This window comes from Amblyomma maculatum, unplaced genomic scaffold (genome assembly GCF_055883805.1).
Source record: "Amblyomma maculatum isolate TAMU_Amacu unplaced genomic scaffold, ASM5588380v1 scaffold_13, whole genome shotgun sequence".
Taxonomy (NCBI): domain Eukaryota; kingdom Metazoa; phylum Arthropoda; class Arachnida; order Ixodida; family Ixodidae; genus Amblyomma; species Amblyomma maculatum.
The window spans coordinates 29,390,165-29,406,959 of record NW_028146738.1 but is presented as its reverse complement, the minus strand read 5'-3'; the positions used below and the strand labels follow the sequence as shown (position 1 = coordinate 29,406,959).

The following is a 16,795-nucleotide window of genomic DNA, read 5'->3' as shown; positions in this document are numbered from 1 at the left end:
TGCGTATATTTATTCCCAGCGTACCAACGAAAATCCTACTCGCGACACAGATTCGGCGAAGGAACGTAGGCGGGCAGAGTTATTTTGCAGAAGGTTTGAAGAACTTTATAAACAAATTTATCTCTAATAACAAATCAAGTTTAGCTTGGCCAAAACTGCGCTCTATTTCAAGAGTTTTGTTGCAAAAAGTTATTTCGAGCCCGCAAGGCAACGAGGTGGCGCTACCGGTGTCATCGCTGTGGCGTGTGGCAGCGGTTTCTTTTGCTTCCTTACCGCCACAGACGATGCAAACATCCGACTTCTTCCGATCGATTGAGGCAAGTACACCAAACATGTTTTGTATAAAAGATACTGACTACTAAATGCCATTTCTATGCAGAATATCAGCTACAAAAACTCAGCGGTTTAGTTGGTATAAATGTTGGACGGCACGCACGTAATTGCACAAAGAGCGAGTTCGTCTGCTTCAACCGCGGCTCTTAACCGCTTGTAACGTAGTTGCGTTCTTGGAGTGGTCAGTAGGCTTGCGATCGGTTTCTTGTGATGAAGCTCGTCTCTAGGACAAGGAATTCATGAATGTCGCACATATTTATGCGTGGGCACAGGCCGACGCTTACCGTGCAGTTGCGCATATCGACTGCACACGGGTTTGTACCAGTTTTGTTTCGTGCAGGTCTCTGTCCGCGTCGCGCCCACTTTGCTGATAAATCGAACTGTCACTCATGATACCGATTGAGTTTTCATAACAACGGTGCTGGCATGAGGCAGAGTGACAGAGCAAACGGACACGCACGAACAGCTAACCTAACCGCCGCCCCGTACTAGTACTAGTCAAAACAGGACGCAAAGATGGCGTCGGCTGTATACTGACGTCAGCTGTGACGTCATGTGAATACCTCCTATAGGGTGCCCCGATGGGGAGCGGCTAAAACTCGCCATGAATAATGCCAGTGTTGCCTGGATTTTTGCTGGACAGCCGCCCTGAATCCCTAGGAATCCCTAGGTCGGATTGTCCCTAGTTGGGGGCACGGCGTGCCGGCGGGCCACCGCTCATCGCCCGCCGCCACCCACCCTGCTTGGGGATGCCGCCGGTGCCGCGGCGGCGGTTTGGTGCCGTGGCTTTTGTTGTAGTAAACGAGATTGTGCCTGTTGCACGGACGGGTGCGATCGAACTGTCTGGTGGGCGCGCCATGAACAACCCTGGCACATCTGCTGCGGCTTCGGTACAGAAAGGTTAGTGCCCGGTCTCTGAAAAGATTTTAGTTGTGGACAAAGCATGCCAATGAAGGTGCCGCCATGTTCAAATTTTAGCTGGCCCTTTTGCGTGCAATGTTCGTGGTTATATGCTGTCCGCTTACCGTTCTTATATGTCACATACTGCAGGGATTTGTGCCAAGGTATGCACTTGCAGCACGCGCAAATTTAGCACTGTTGAAGGCGAGCACTGCACTGTCTTATGATGCTGCTAACTGGCGCTTGATGCTTTGTCTTCTATCAACCAGATACTCACGGCACTCGTCAGTGATTAGCTGCTTAGGGCGACAAAGCTCATTTTATGCTTTTTACGTTCTTGGCCCCGATTCTCCATACGCTGTTCGTTTTGATCACATCCGGGTGAAGTACTTGCCTATGATATCGCTCGAGCATCACTAGCTTGAAACTAGTGATACATATTGAGCACCAAAAGCTCGAAACTAGCACTGAACCTTTCACAGCTAAAAGCGGCAGCTATATGGATGATATTCTGCGTACCCTTGATGAAATTTTGCCTTGTTTGCGTCGGGTACGACAAAAGGATGAGCTCCGTTGAGACACAGAAATGATAACGTAAATACCGTTTAGACAACTCCATTGTAGCACGGAGACCACGTAGCGGTGCTTCGAAGTAATGAACTCGCTACTGAACTCCCCTTATGTGTGTGTGATTTTTTTTTTCCTGTACCTTTAGTTTCTTACACTCCTTACTAGAGCCCTGCACGGGTTGGATTTTCCAGCCCCTTCCCTGGCCCACGTTTGAAGACCATCCCGGATCCATGGTTCCAAGCCCATCGGCAATTATTAATGGCCCGGACCCGGCCTGCGCTTCCACGACAGGGCCTGTGCCAAACCTGCAAAGTAAGTCTGAACAGGCGCCTTAAAAATGTATTGCTTAACTAGCACATAACAATAAATCAAGATGAGAGACAAACCTTGCAAAATATTCTTGGTTGAGAAGGGCACAGTTAAAGCACCGACAGAAGCAAAGGCATGGTGAAGAATATTTTGACAAGACATTTTATGTAAAGCTATCTAGCACAATGTACATTTAAAAGGTATGGATTATGGGCATTTTAACTATGACTCCTTATAAGCAATTGGCTCTTGGTGCAAATTCTTGGCTTAATCACCTACAAAAAGACTGCCCCTGGCAACTTTGCCCCAGGAACATGAGTGGGCAAGGGCAGAAAAAACCAAAATTTACATATTCATTGAAGAAATCACAGCCACATTGTCACATCTGTGTGGAGACGAAAAGCGGTAGTGTCTGTTCATTTTGCATGTATATGTTATTAGATATGTAAAGATTCCTAAAGCAATAAGCTCTTATCCTACAGCATTTATTGTAGCGTAGAAACATTCTTGGGGGGGGGGGGGGCAAGCAGACAGTCAGAATTTTTATGAACAGATGGCTGCCTGCCGAGCAGTCAATTGAAGGTCCTTGTCCAGGGGCTGTTATAAGGCTTCAAATGTCCAGCCGTTAGCGGTAACACAAAGGTTAGAAGCTACCCTCTTGCTCACTGATTTCTGAGAAATCCTAAGCTGATGGTGTTGAGTACTTCAGTAGGCACATACTTATGCAAACGGGCTGTGTCATGCATGACAGGTTACAGCACTTCATAACACCTCCATTGTAGTACAGTTCGCTATAGAGTTTTGAGCCTTTCCTTTTTAACTTTTTTCACTTGTGTCATTGAATGCAGCCCGGCATGTTTGTACTAAATTACTTGGACAAAACACCGAGTGGCACTGATTAAACTCTGTTTACAAATGAGCTTTCTCTCATTCTCTGTCAACATATGTACTAGTAGTGGTTTATTCATAAACCACCGGAATGATTTTAGTGCTGGAATTCCATCTCCAAAAGAAGCCATACACAGCTTTACCCAGCCTGGCCTCGTTCCGCCACTACAAGCTGCAAGCCCAGGCCTGCATGTCAAGCCCGAGCCAGGTCCAGACCCATAAAAACGGCAATTTTCCAGCCCGGCCCAGGTTTTCGGGCTGCCCGAATTCATGCTCTGCTCCATACACTCTTGAAATTATTTGCCGAGAATAAGTTCTCAGCAGGCAGTAAAAACCCGCGTATAATACGAGTTTTTTTTCCAACTTTCAGCGTTCCAAATTTCCGCCTCGTATTATTTGCGGATCCCAACCAAAATGTCAAAGTTTTGCGAGAAGTTTTGGTTTCGTTGTTGCCGCGTGGCTACGGCTTGGCTTTGTTATCGATGTGCGGCTACGGCTTGGCTTCGTTGCCCTAACGTGGCCGCACCCCGCAGTGGCCACGACGTCGAGGTGTCGTCTCTTTGTTGTTGAGTCGTCGAGTGCGCACAGCATCAGCGCATGTGCTCTCGTGCAAACCACGGTTCGCGAAAAAGTGCACGCTTTTTTCTTTAAGTGAACGAGCAGGATGCCAGGGTCTCGGAAACAGTACTCGGCTGCTTTTAAGAGAAAGGTGATTTTAGTTGCTGAAAACATCGGCAACAGTGCGGCCGGGAGGCAGTTTGGCGTCACCGAGGGAAGCATTCGCGGATGGCGACGACAGAAAGAAGCCCTTTTCGCGTGCAAGGGAATGCGAAGAAGCTTTCGCGGGCCAAAGAATGTCGCATTCCCGGAAATTGAACTCGCTCTGACGGAGTTCGTACGAGAACAGCGAGCATCGCATCTAGCTGTGAGCGTAGAGCTTATGCAAGCAAAAGCTAGGGAGCTTGCAAGGGAAAAGGGAATTCCGAGCTCCGCCTTCAAAGCAAGCAAGCACTGGATACATCGCTATATGTGCCGTGCTGGATTCTCGCTACGCCGGCGAACCTCGATTTCACAAAAGCTGCCCGAATCCTTCGAAGAGCTGCTGGTGGCTTTTCAGCGCCACGTGATTTCTTTGCGAAAGACCAAAAACTTTCAGCTGGGGCAAATAGGCAATGCTGACCAGACGCCGGTTTACCTGGACATGCCATCGCCCCTCACCGTCCATGAGAAAGGCTCTAAACAAGTTTGTATCCGGTCTACTGGAAACGAGAAGACGCGGGTTACAGTCATGCTATCGTGCACGGCAGACGGCCGCAAGCTCCCGCCCTATGTCATCTTCAAGCGCAAGACAATGCCGAAAGGTGAGGAGCTGCCGAAGAATGTCATCGTGAGATGCCACGAAAAAGGTTGGATGAACGAGGATCTTGTCCTCGACTGGGTGAAGTCAGTGTGGTGCAAACGGCCCGGTGCACTGTTGTCCTTTCCATCCATCCTCGTGCTGGACGCGTTTCGTTGCCATTTGGCCGACTCGGTGAAAAGGCTGCTAAGCGACTGCCGCACAGAACTTGTTGTGATTCCGGGTGGGATGACCTCACAACTTCAGCCTCTCGACGTTTGTGTCAACAAACCCTTCAAGGACGCAGTCAAGCGATGCTACGCGGAATGGATGCGGTCAGGTGAGCCTGCAGTGACGCCGGCCGGGCGGCTGAAGCGAGCATCGCCAGCCACGCTGTGCAAATGGATTGTGGACGCGTGGGCAAGCATCCCAGAGGACCTTGTGCGCCGTTCGTTTAAGAAGTGCGGCATCTCAAACGCCCTCGATGGCACAGAAGATGAGTACCTGTGGGATGATTTGTCCGACAAAGAAATTTCCGAGGAAAGCGCTGCTGAAGATGAAAGTGATTGAAGTGTGAGGTCCGATTTCAATAAATGTCTTGTTTTTTCTCTCTCGTATTATATGCGGTAAAAACTTTTTTTTTCCATTTCGCGTCTCCAGAATTTCACCTCGTATTATATTCGGGTTCGTATTATACGCGGGTTTTTACGGTACTTTGGTAATCTTTGTTAGGAAGAAATTACATGCCATTATTTTTTTGCCCTAGAAACTTGCTTACACGACTACCTCAAAAATATCACCCAGATGTGTCCCTTGCCTGCAGTCGCTTGCTGTACAAACAGCATTGCAATTTATTTGCTGACACTATGGCGCATGTAGTACGAAACAAAAGGAGGTCATTATTTGCTAGAAGATGATTGTGAAAGTATGAAAAATTTCAGTCACTGCTATTTTCATGGGAAAATGTCGCATGGCCTTGTATAGCCAATTAGGGCCAATTGATGAGAAATTTTTGCTCAAGATTTCTGCCAGCAGAGTAGGCACTGCTGTCATTTCTAATAGCTATTTCGTTGTTCATTCATTTGCAGCGGCACCAACATTTTCTGTTGTCTGTGTTTTGTGCGCCCATATTCTGTTCGTTGCTTTAAAACATTTCTGGGTAAGTGCAGTCGAGACCGCGAGCATAGTGTTGGGTGAATTCACCAGGCGGCATGACAAAAGGAGGCAGTGTGGTGTAGAGGAATCCACTTGCGCCAAAGACAGAGACTGCAACCATGCCAGACAGGTTGCCAAGACATCGAACGAGAAGCCAGACTAGCCTATTGCCGAGAAGCTTACCAAATGCGGAATCAAGCCAAGACTGAAGCGGCAGCTACAAATGCGGCACCGGCCGATGGCTAATGCTTTTGACTTGGTTCAAAGAGAGCTGAACCTCTGCAATATTTAATATTTCATAACAAAGGCTTCAAGGATTTGCCTCAAGTGATTCCAGGTAGCCCTGCATGCACCTTTGTCACGGATACACCTGCAAGAAACAAATAGTGGTGCGTAATTGCTCCAAGCGATGTTCTCTTTGTTTCCCTTTTTAACTTGATACCATAAAAAGCACCCTGTGTGGCAGCACCTGCTGACTTGGTCATGTCATGTAGCCTTGTGTTGTCACACAACCTGACGGACAGTCATTGCAGTGCTGCGTCACCTTCCTGCCACTTGCCAGATACATGCCCATAATTTTTCATGGATGCCAGATTTTCTGCAGTATGGGACCCATCACAATATTTTTTGTTGCCAGATTCCAGTAGTGCAGTGTTTCGTGACTTTTTTGTCACTTGTCCGGCAGAAAGACACATTTATTGCCGAGATATTTCGATTTGAAGTTGAAGAGGTCTGTTTTCCTTCCAAGGGATTTAGACTTGGGAAAATGATGCAAACGATGGTGTAAACATAGACTCCGTGATTCTTGATGCATAGCGAGCAGTGCAATCTAGCAGCAGCTGAAATTAAAGCTACAGTTCGCCAAAGCCGTCTATTTGTTTGCACCAGGCATAGATCCTGAGCTTGACTGCAAAGTTCTCGCAGTGAATCTTGACCTTGGCACCCACAGAGCATGCGGTGCTTTTTAGAGTTGAGGTCACTTGACTAACAGGATAGAATGTACGAGTGCCGGCGTGGCGGCAAAGTTTGTAGCTAGCGAAGCTATGGATGCGGCCACAGACATTGCCGAGCTACCATCACGAGTGACGAGTAAAGACTGCTACAGATGGTCTTTTTTGAATAGCAGCAAGGGGTGAACAATGCATTGTGGCAGAAAGTTAAGAGAAAAAAGGGGTACACAGGGCCTGTTTTGCTCAATTTATTTAGTTTCCTTCACTATTGTATTTCTTAATATGAACCAACTGAGCTCCCTTTCGCTCTATGCTTCCTTGGGTGTCTACACCTTATGTGGTGTACTCTAGCGTCGCTGCCCTGCAGATGGCAAACTGATGTGCCAGTAAGGTCTGTGCATGCACGCTGGGACAGCAGAAAATGAGAAATAGAAATATTACGAGATAGTTTGGCAAACTCCTATGCTTATCATAGATATGAGACATCGGTGACACTATTAACAGCCAGCAAAAGCATTCAGCACACTTGGGATGCAATTGTTTAGCGGTGAGTGAAAAATGTGTGTAAAAAAATGCAATTGCACTACACAAGTAATGTAATGCGAGAGGTCTCAGCTGTTCGTGTGGCGCAATGGCTAAGACATTCAGTTAAAACTCCAAAGGACTTAGAATTAAATCCTGTTCGAGGCCGTTTTTTTTTTCTTCTTTTTTTTTGTCGCTTTTTTTTTTTCTTAAGCACCCATGCAATTTAAATCTTACTTTTTCCAGCCTTTCTTTTCTTTCCCAGCTCCACTCGGGTCTGTGCAGGTTTATTCTGCCCAGTAAGTTGTAACTTAATCCTGTGTGCATTTCATACTAGATTTTTCAATAGAGAAGCGCTTACTGAGGCATGAACTTCATCAGAGGAAAACTCTGCTGCTCCGCACTTGTAAACCAAAGCATGTATATCAAAAATGAAACCATGTGGTGATGCCAAATGCATAGCTGTGACTTCGAAGAACCAAAACATACCACAACGAAACTGACTGCCTGTGGCACTGCCAAGCGCAAATTTATTTTTTGCTTCCAATATTTAGCCTGTCTTTTTGCCATTTTTGAAACAAAAGTTAACAATTCAAACATGCAACCATAATACATGTTAGGCAGCCTCCGGGATCCCTTGCATGTCATTGTGCATGCATTTGCGATTTCTGTGTTTCTGCAATGCCTGCATTTCTGTTCTCTTTTTTCTACCTTATAAGAGTTTTGTTTTCAGTGAAAGTGGTGTTTTTGTGATTAGGAGCCAGTATACCATCGCTGCAAGCCTACTTTTTCTTTCAGTGTTCCTTTAGCACTACTTGCAGGTCTACTGCAGGTCTTTCGTATTGCACTCTGAACAATTTTTTACCCATGCTTTTCATTAAGATTTTCGAAGCATGATGGGTTGTAGCGAATGGATTTGATTGCACCTGAAAACTTCAAACACAAATTGAGAGCGTGTAATTTCTCTCTTTTTTTTTTTCTCACTGCCTGTTCTTTGCGAATGATGAATTTGACCACTTGCTTCACGAGGGAAGGCTCGAGGACGTTGAAGCTACTTTGATTGCCCTTCACTAGGCACAGTTATAGCAGTCTCGTAGCTCACTGGGTGCATGAGGTATTTGAGGTTACTACTCCTTATCGCCATAGACACCAGCAGGCTCAGCATGTGTATCTAGGCATGCGGCTTCTTGTTGGTTGACCCCTTATCATTTATACTGCGCAGTTTGTTGCATAATGGAAGCGTACAAGTTGACACAGGAAATGAAACGCCATGCAGTCCTCATCGCACTGGCTGTGCGCCACAGCGACTTGGAAATTGCCAACTTTCTGAATGTTGCGAAGCCTTTCGTTAACAAAGTGCGGACAGAACTGATGTGCTGTGACGGTGACGTGGCATCTGTGGCGAAAAGGAAAAAGCACAGTCAGCGGTCAGACGTCGTCAGAACACCTGATTTTCTTCAGAGGCTGCAAGTCATCGTGAGTGACAACCCAGAGAAGTCAATGTGGGACATTGCAAAGGAGCTCGATGTCGTAGAGTCAGCTGCCAGGCTTGCTGTGCACGAGGACGTGAGGTACCATTTCTGTGTCATGAGGAGGCCGCAATTCTTTTCTGGTAAAGGTCGGGAGAATCGTCTGCTCTGGTCCAAGCGCTTGCTAGGCAAGCTGAAGAGCCTGGAATGCTTTTTTTTCTTTCAGATGAAAAGAACTTCGATCAAGACCAAAAAGCTAATTGCCATAATGAAAGATGGCTTTACGGAAGCGCTAATGAGGTGCCGACAGCATTGCACACAAAATTTCTGTCTGTGATGGTGTCAGCAGCCGTCGGCAACAAGGGTGATGTCATGCTGCCACACTGTTTTGCAGAAGGACTCCGCGTTAATGCTGCCGAGTACGCAGAGGTGCTTGCCACCGTTGTGAAGCCCTGGACTGATACTGTTTCGAAAGGAAAACCTTGTGTCTTTCAGCAACATTCGGCTCTCGCCCACACCGCCTGCGTCACCCACGAGTGGCTGGCCAACAACTTCCAATAACCACATCACTCCCAACTTGTGGCCTCCTAGTTGTCCAGATTTGAAATCACTGGCGTCGTTGAGAGAGAAGCCGACAAAAGGCCACATAATACAAAAAACTCTTAAGGTCGCCACTGCGAACTCAATGGGCAGTACCTCTAAGAACCACCTGATCCGTGCATGCAGCCATTTCCGAAGCCGAATTGAATTGGTTATTGCTGCAAGTGGCGCATTCATTGAGTAATGTGAAAATAAACAGTAAGAGAAATATCTCCTAAAGTTTGGTGAAAATATATATATATTTGCTGGAGATATTCTCTGCCTGAAGCCAACATTGCATCCTCAAATGCCTCGTGCACCCGGTATATTGCAAGATATGTGGCTCGAAAGTTCAGGCACAAATCAAAATGTAGTACTTATTCTGTATCTAATTTTGAGCAAATTATGTGTGCAAAAAAAAACAAAAAAAAAAAACGAATTCATCTCAAATTTTGACCACCGAGGTCTTCTTTATACGTCTGCAGAGCTTGCAAAGCTCGTAAACACGCTGGAAAATTCGATTTCTTTAAATTATTTTTCATTTCAATAATTGAGATTAAGACAAGCAACATTCATAATTTTGCGATGTTTTTGAAAAGCCCAGAGGTTCCCGAGCCTGGATATTCTGCCCATGACAGAAAAATTACTCTTCGCATAGAGAAGTTCTACGTCCAGATGAGGTTCTGTTTTTATGTGAAGTCACTAAACTAAGAGCAGAGCTCTAAACCAGAGCAGATAATGCACCTGAAGGTGAGGAGATGGAAAAAATTATATTCTAGGGCTCTGTTTAATGACTCTGCCCGCGTCTTGTGTATTATTTTCAAATTTAGCAGCTTAATCATTCACGTGCTCGTAGTTCAGTGACATTTTCATATAATTCTGTAGTGTTTCTTATGTTGGTACCATATGCTTGAACTATTTATATTCACTTAAAGGGGTCATGACAGCTAAAATTTGAGCATAAACTGATTATTGCATTTCACTCCATTCACGTTAATTATAAATCCTCGAAATTTGAGATTTCAGTGCAGTAGATAGTTTATAATGATTTTTTATTATTAATAGCGAAAGCAGCTTTATGGTTTGGCAACCTTGGGCGCTGACGTCACACGATATCATCCCCATGTTTTCTGCTATTCATGGTGACTGCGGCACTCTTGCATGCATGCCGTGGATTGTGGTCACTGAGAGCCTTTTTCTTTCTTCAGCAAAAATATTTCATTCGCATATTTTTTTTTACTTTGGCAAGCCTTCACTATAATGTGCAACCTTAGCGATCCTTGGACTTGTTTTGGGCTTCGTCTAGAGATTGTCGAGAAGACCAAAATAGATGTGCTCATGCTGTATTATTTAAGCATACAATCTGAAGCACATTATTGCGTTTTGAGAGTTAGCTTGTTTAGCAACAAGCGCTCCCATATATAAAAAGATTCCCACCTTCCTCCCTTCCCTTACGGCGCGGTTCGGGTGTCCACAGAGCAAGTGTGACAGTTACTGCGCCTTTCCCTTCCTGTGAACCAATTTAACTTTTAACATGTCCAACGTTTCCTTCCTGGTCTTAAATCGGTAACCAATCAGCAACACAGTTGATATGAATCGAAGTTCGGTTTACATCCGGCTTCTGTTTTGGTGAGCAGTCAAGGTCGACAAGTCTCGTTCTGAATGAGGCCAATTTGGGAAAGCGACCCACGGTTTGCCTTTGCAAGTGTGAACATCGGTCAGTCTGAGCGGTTCCTTAATCGCACACCCTTTGCAATCCTCAATCGTGAATGGGCCTTTAAACTGCACGCTGGTCACATGTTGGTTACAGTCAGTCTGCAGTAAAACATCTTCAGAACACAGCGGGCCTGTTTGTAAGCAGCACAATTTCTGCTGCCAAGAAGGGTAGGATTTAATTGACCACATGCTCTGAAGTTTCTTCAAAAAGTCGATATTTCTGCTATAAAACGTTAACATTTCTGCTCCATAGCTATTTCAGAATGTCTGTCCTGCTTTCTGCTCCATTTAGCTGCTCCAAAAAGCATATTTGCTTGCTCCAAGAGCTGCTCTAAACACCTATTTTGGCCACGCACACATGGTACTGCTTTTCACGAGCCCCTGTCCAAAAGTGCTGGAAGAAGACAATAACGATGCTATTTTGGGGCCTACTTCACGCAACTTCAGCACTCAGACTTCGACTACCTTGAAGGAAAGTCATCCTTGCCACTTAAGAGTGTTCAAACGTGGACTAGCCTCCCTTGCGCTTTATAATGGCGTTCGCACCCTGACCGCCTACTTACTTGTCCCTGTGGGCCTTCTCGATGAAATCCTACAGGCACCTCATGATGAGCCCACAGCTGGGCGTCTAAACTTTATTTTACTCTGAATCGCATTCAGGTTAAATAATATTGGCCAATATTGGCCTCGTCTATCTGCTAATGTCACGCACTATGTCAGGAGTTGCTGCGACTGCTAACGCCACCGAACACTGCTAACAAGACTGCAGGATATACAACCAAACCAATCACTTGCGAGGCCATTCCAACAGATCGGCATGGACTTACTAGGTCATTTCCTGACATTGACATCTAGCAACAAGTGGATAATAGTAGCAACTGACTACCTGACTCGCAACGCCGAAGCAAAGGGCCAAAGGCTTCTTCAGACTAATTATCGTTGTAGAAAGCGAGAAGCACATCATATCTGTCGTGTAAAAAACCCACTTCTCGTTGTCCGTGGCATTGTCCTCCTTGCATGCATTAACAGTCAGTCGGCCTGAAAGTTAAGCCGATGTAACTAGTTTCTCGCTTTAATGTCAGCACAGTAGCCTGCCGCGCTGTTGCTGCCGGCTAGGAGCGGAGAAGCAGGTCAACTCCATTCCACCTTGTGTATGGCAGGGAGCCCGAAAATTCCAAAAGCACTGTGGAATCTACACTGCAGAAGTGCGAAAGGCTGAACGTTGCTGGTGCACACGGTGTTCTTATTATCATTATCAACTAAATGCACTGTTATCATTGCTAATGCCGTCATTGTCATTATCACTAATTGCAGCGTCATTGTCAGCGCTACTATCGTCGCATGTGAGACAACCGCCAAGCTTGCCTTGCAGCGCCGGCTGAGCACTTTGCCATAGATGGTCCAGCGAGGTATACAAGTACATCGTACTCAAGTGCTCCAACACCAGATGGATGCTTTGAACGCGAAGGTTGGCATAGGAGCACGGAATTCCACAAGCCAGCCTGTTGGAGATATTCCAGCTTGCGTGGAGAGAGCAGATCCATAACCAGGTTTGAGAAGCAGAAATGAAGAGATGGCACAGCGAAGCACGGGCGAAGTCATCCCTGGCGGTGGACTCCAGCACAAAACACACGATCGCTAATGAGAACATCTATGACAACACACGAGACAGCGGACGGCAGCGGGTTACTCTGCGAGGCACGGAGTGGTTTTCTGCGCACAAGTGCTCCGAGTGCGACGCAGCCGATAAAACCATACAGCATGTTGTGATCGAGTGCCCGAAACTGTGGCCCTCCCCCCTACAACTGCGACATCAGCACTGATGGATACTCTTTCGACAGCACTTGGTCTGCAGTCGACGTCACCACACCCTGGCACACCCACACCACACCCTGGGTAGGGCAGTAGAGGTGACAAAGCACCACCTTGACTGGTGGCGTAAACGAAAAGATTGTTGAAGGACTCCCCCCTTTTCCTTCCTCATTTCTTTTTTCTGGACTTTTGACCAATGCACAGCAGTTGGTATAGTTTTTGTTCTTTTTCTACTCCTTTATTTATTGGCCTAATGAAGAACTCTGTGATCCCTCGCTACAAAGGGGAGTGGCCGCATTAGCATCACGCAGACAAGGAGAATTATGATGTGTGTTTTAACTCATCCTCATGATAGACAAGGGCCCGCCGGGGTGGCGCAGTGGTTACGGCACTCGACTACTGTTCCCAAGAATGCGGGATCGTAACCGGGCTTCGGCGGCCGCTTTTCAATGGAGACGAAAGCAAGGCCGCCTGTGTTCTATGCGATGTCAGTGCACGTTAAAGAACCAACCCCAGGTGGTCGAAATTTCCGGAGTCCTGCACTACGGCATCTATCATAGCCTGAGTCGGTTTGGGATGTTAAACCCCGCAAACCAAACCAAACCAAATCACTGTAGACAAGATATATGTGCAGCTCACGATCCCGGGCGTGGCGCAGTTGGTTAAAGCTTAGGCTGGCGATGCGAGGGATGCAGGTTCGATTCCCGGTGGATGCAGGATTTTTACCTTTCCGATGACATTAGTTTCGGTTTCAGGTGATGTAATTTGATTGAAAGCTATATTGTGACCGAACGAATGCCGACAGTATGAGCCATTAAAGCGCAGCTGCATCACTTTTCGAGAATTCTGCGACATTCAAGAATTTGACTCTCCATAAGCTGTCGGTAGTGCTTGCAAAGTGTTTGTGTGCTATCTTTAAAACTGATGAAGTAATCAACGATTACAATTCGAGCTTCTCCTCACAGCACTGAAGGACTGCGTAGAAGCTCGATGATGACATCACGGACGGTAATATTTTTTCTTTACGTTACCTTCGCCCACATCATGTGGTGCCTTTTTTGATGCCATCAAACAATGTTTCTGGGCCTTCAATTTTGGTAGCCTTGTTTTTACTTCTTCCAACCAAGCCATTCGATGCGGGAAACATACTGGTGCCGTCAATGATGTCATTATGTGCCCCCCAAGCGTCGCTGTGTGGTGAGGAGAAGCTCGATAGCTGAAGCGGTTTAAATCGCTATTTGCGCCATTGTTTGAAATGCTAGCGCGAAGATATCTTGCATGCTTAACCTGGAAGCTGTAATCATTTGATTCCTTGAAACTCATCAAAATCTACAATCGGTGCAGTTTCCCTTTAAAGGTTTCGCCTTAATACAGCACTCGATGTCATGCTGATGCCACATGTAACGGAAAAGGACAGCCTCAGTGTCACTGCCTACCTTCAGCGTGCAGAAGCAGCCCGACGACTCGCCCAGCTGCGCATAAAAAGCCAGCAAGGCCCCACTGCCTAACGTAACCTACAATGACAATGAAAATTACAAGCCAGCAGACCGACTCTAGGTTTGGATGCTGAATCACCATCGTGGATTTAATGAAAACTATAAATTTTACGCTGCTGTTTCCGCAAATCAAGTTCACTCATCTAGATGAAATGGGCTATGGAATTGTCCCCAGATGTTACTGACAGTACCCCAGGGGTGATACATGTCCAGAAATTGTATGTTGTGTGCCTAAAGCCCTATTATAACTGATGGACACTATTTATATTTTGCTTGATGTTTATTTTTGCCTACCTTTCTATTCAATGTAGAGCATTGGGCCGATGCTTCTTTGAGGGGGAAGTCATACCGCAAAGCTTTTTTTTTTTCACGCTTTACGCCACCTGGACGCAGCTTTTACTCTTTTTGTTGTACAATGATGATGCACAGAGATTTACCTCGAATGATTGCCACAACACAACACTGCTTCTACATTGTTCTTGATCATTGTACTTGGCAGGTTTACCTGTTTCCTTGTTGCCTTTAAACTGAGCACTGGGCATTCTGTTGTTCGATGACCAGTGCCTTTGTCGTGATTGGCACCTTGTTGCAACGAAATAAACTCTGAAAGTGAATCCAATGTGCAGATAATGCTGTCAAACAGAGTACTGAGTTCTTTTTGGCTGATAGTAAATGATGGAATAAGAACACATGGTTGCAAAGAGCATATGTAGGCTCTTGAAGACGTTACCTGTGCTCCTTCTGCCATTAGCTTGTTAATCGGTGTGATGAACCACTAGTTTAAGAAACACTATCACCAACCAAATTATTTATTAGAACCCAACATTTCGCGACCAACTCGGTCCCTTCCTCAGGGGCGACAAGTTCGAGGCCCGCAGTAGCAGGCAGCGGCCTATGCTTAGCCGATCTGAAGAAGAATGGCTATACACGCGCCTTTATTCCAATGTGCTTTCCGCCATCGAGCTTGCAGGACAAGAGGGTCGGTCAACACGGAAACGACGAAGCGCCCTCGCATTGTGCTCCCATACGTGGCGGGCACCAGTGAGGCGCTTGCACGCATCCGGCGCAAACACGTCTGTGTGTCGCACAAACCTACCTCAACAGTCTGCCGTTTTCTGCCGCTACCAAAAGACCGTATTCCTAGAGAAAAATAACCAGGCGTTATTTATATTTATAAAATCTCATGCTCAGAGTGCTCTGCCTCTTATATCGGCGAAACAAAAAATCTGTCTGCGCATATTGCAGCACAAAAATGACGCCCGGCAATTGAACTCGAAAAGCAACCCCCCTCGCCGAGCACTGCGAATGCGCCGACCACAAAATCGCCTTTGACGAGGTGAACATACTTGATGTGGTGGAGACCAATCCTTTCAAAAGACGTCACGTCTTTTTTCGGTTCATCCGGCTGACAGCTGCAGCAGTGAACAGGAATCTGGGGACGCTACCCTGGCTCTGCTACACAATTGGACTTCGCCACGTGTGCCTGCTACTGCGGGCCTCAAACTTTAGTCGCCCCTGAGGAAGGGATCGAGTTGGACCCGAAACGTCGGGTTCTAATAAAAAATTTGGTTGGTGATGGTGTTTCTTAAACTTTTGTTTCAAGTACCCAACCAGGCGGAGTTACACCGAAGATGTTCTCGTTATGTCAATGAACCAATAGGAAAAGCTTTAGGCCTTTCCAGTGACAGGCATCGTAAAGAACCAATGAGTGCGGAGGACAAGTCTATTTGCCATGTTTGAGCCTAGTCAGAGCCTCTATGAAGGCACACAAAGGACAACTTGATAAGAAGTTATCTAGCTCATTTTGGATATGTTGACATTCATCCAGCAGTAGTTATGGCTGACTGCATGGCAGTGTAGCCTAGCCTCTGAAATCTGCTTCCAAAAATTGATGTCAACTTACGCAGTTTACTTGTGCAATCCGTTGGTGTTGGCAATACCTGTACTTTCTTTTTTATTTTGTATTTTCCAGTCTACAAGAGTTCTGTTTCTTGCTGTCTTTTTTTGAGACTCACTTTTGACAACTTGGAAAATCTTTCTTTTTGCAGAGTTCAAAGACTGGAAGGACCATATGGAAATCTGTGAAGTGGCTCATTTTGTTAGTGGCAGGAATGGCTCATCTGCATAACATGCAGGTTTTTGCAAATGCACATCTGTTTGTTAGCCGACTTTGAAAAATATGAGGGCTAAGGAACCTGTTCCACATCATGTTCAAAATAGGCTGTGCTTATATGCCTAAGCTGCTTCTGACATTGCCATGGTGCTTTTGATTTTGTATACAAATGCTATCTGAATAAAAGGTGCCTACGTATCTTGTATGTTTAATGAACTCAAGCATGTGATGGCTCACATGCATGACATTGTTAATGATGGTCCCCAAGATACACAGCATTTAATTGATGCTAATTATATGGAGTTAGCTGCACGTTAACCCTGTAACCGCCAAATTAACTCCCAAAAAACATACTAACATCGGCAGGTTTAGTTGTAATGTTTTTTATACCATTCTCATTCTAAAAAGTTTCCTTCATTAGTAAAGCATGCTGTCACTTCGCCATCTTTGTTTTTTTTTTTTTTTTTTTTTACCAGTGTACGCACATCGCAAACGGGGTCAGAGTAACTGTCAAGTACAAATTCTAGATTGTCAGCGAAGCTGCTGTCTGAACTACTTTACGAAAGAGCTCTTTTTTGTTGAGGCATCACCGCCACCGGCACTCTTTGTGTGTGGCACTATCATAAAATGACTTTTGTCATGCCAAA

The 16,795-nt window shown here is 45.8% G+C and overlaps 1 long non-coding RNA gene across 2 annotated transcripts; it reads left to right on the top strand.

Moving 5' to 3' along the window:
• Positions 1-1,142: 1,142 nt before the first annotated feature.
• Positions 1,143-16,340, top strand: LOC146172479 (uncharacterized). 2 transcript variants are annotated; one of them, XR_014702592.1, is made up of 3 exons: positions 1,143-1,233; positions 1,995-2,115; positions 16,084-16,340. It is a non-coding gene; the product is annotated as an uncharacterized LOC146172479 (long non-coding RNA). The 2 variants fall into 2 exon arrangements; XR_014702593.1 differs by having other exon boundaries at positions 1,186-1,233; positions 1,949-2,115.
• Positions 16,341-16,795: the final 455 nt, after the last annotated feature.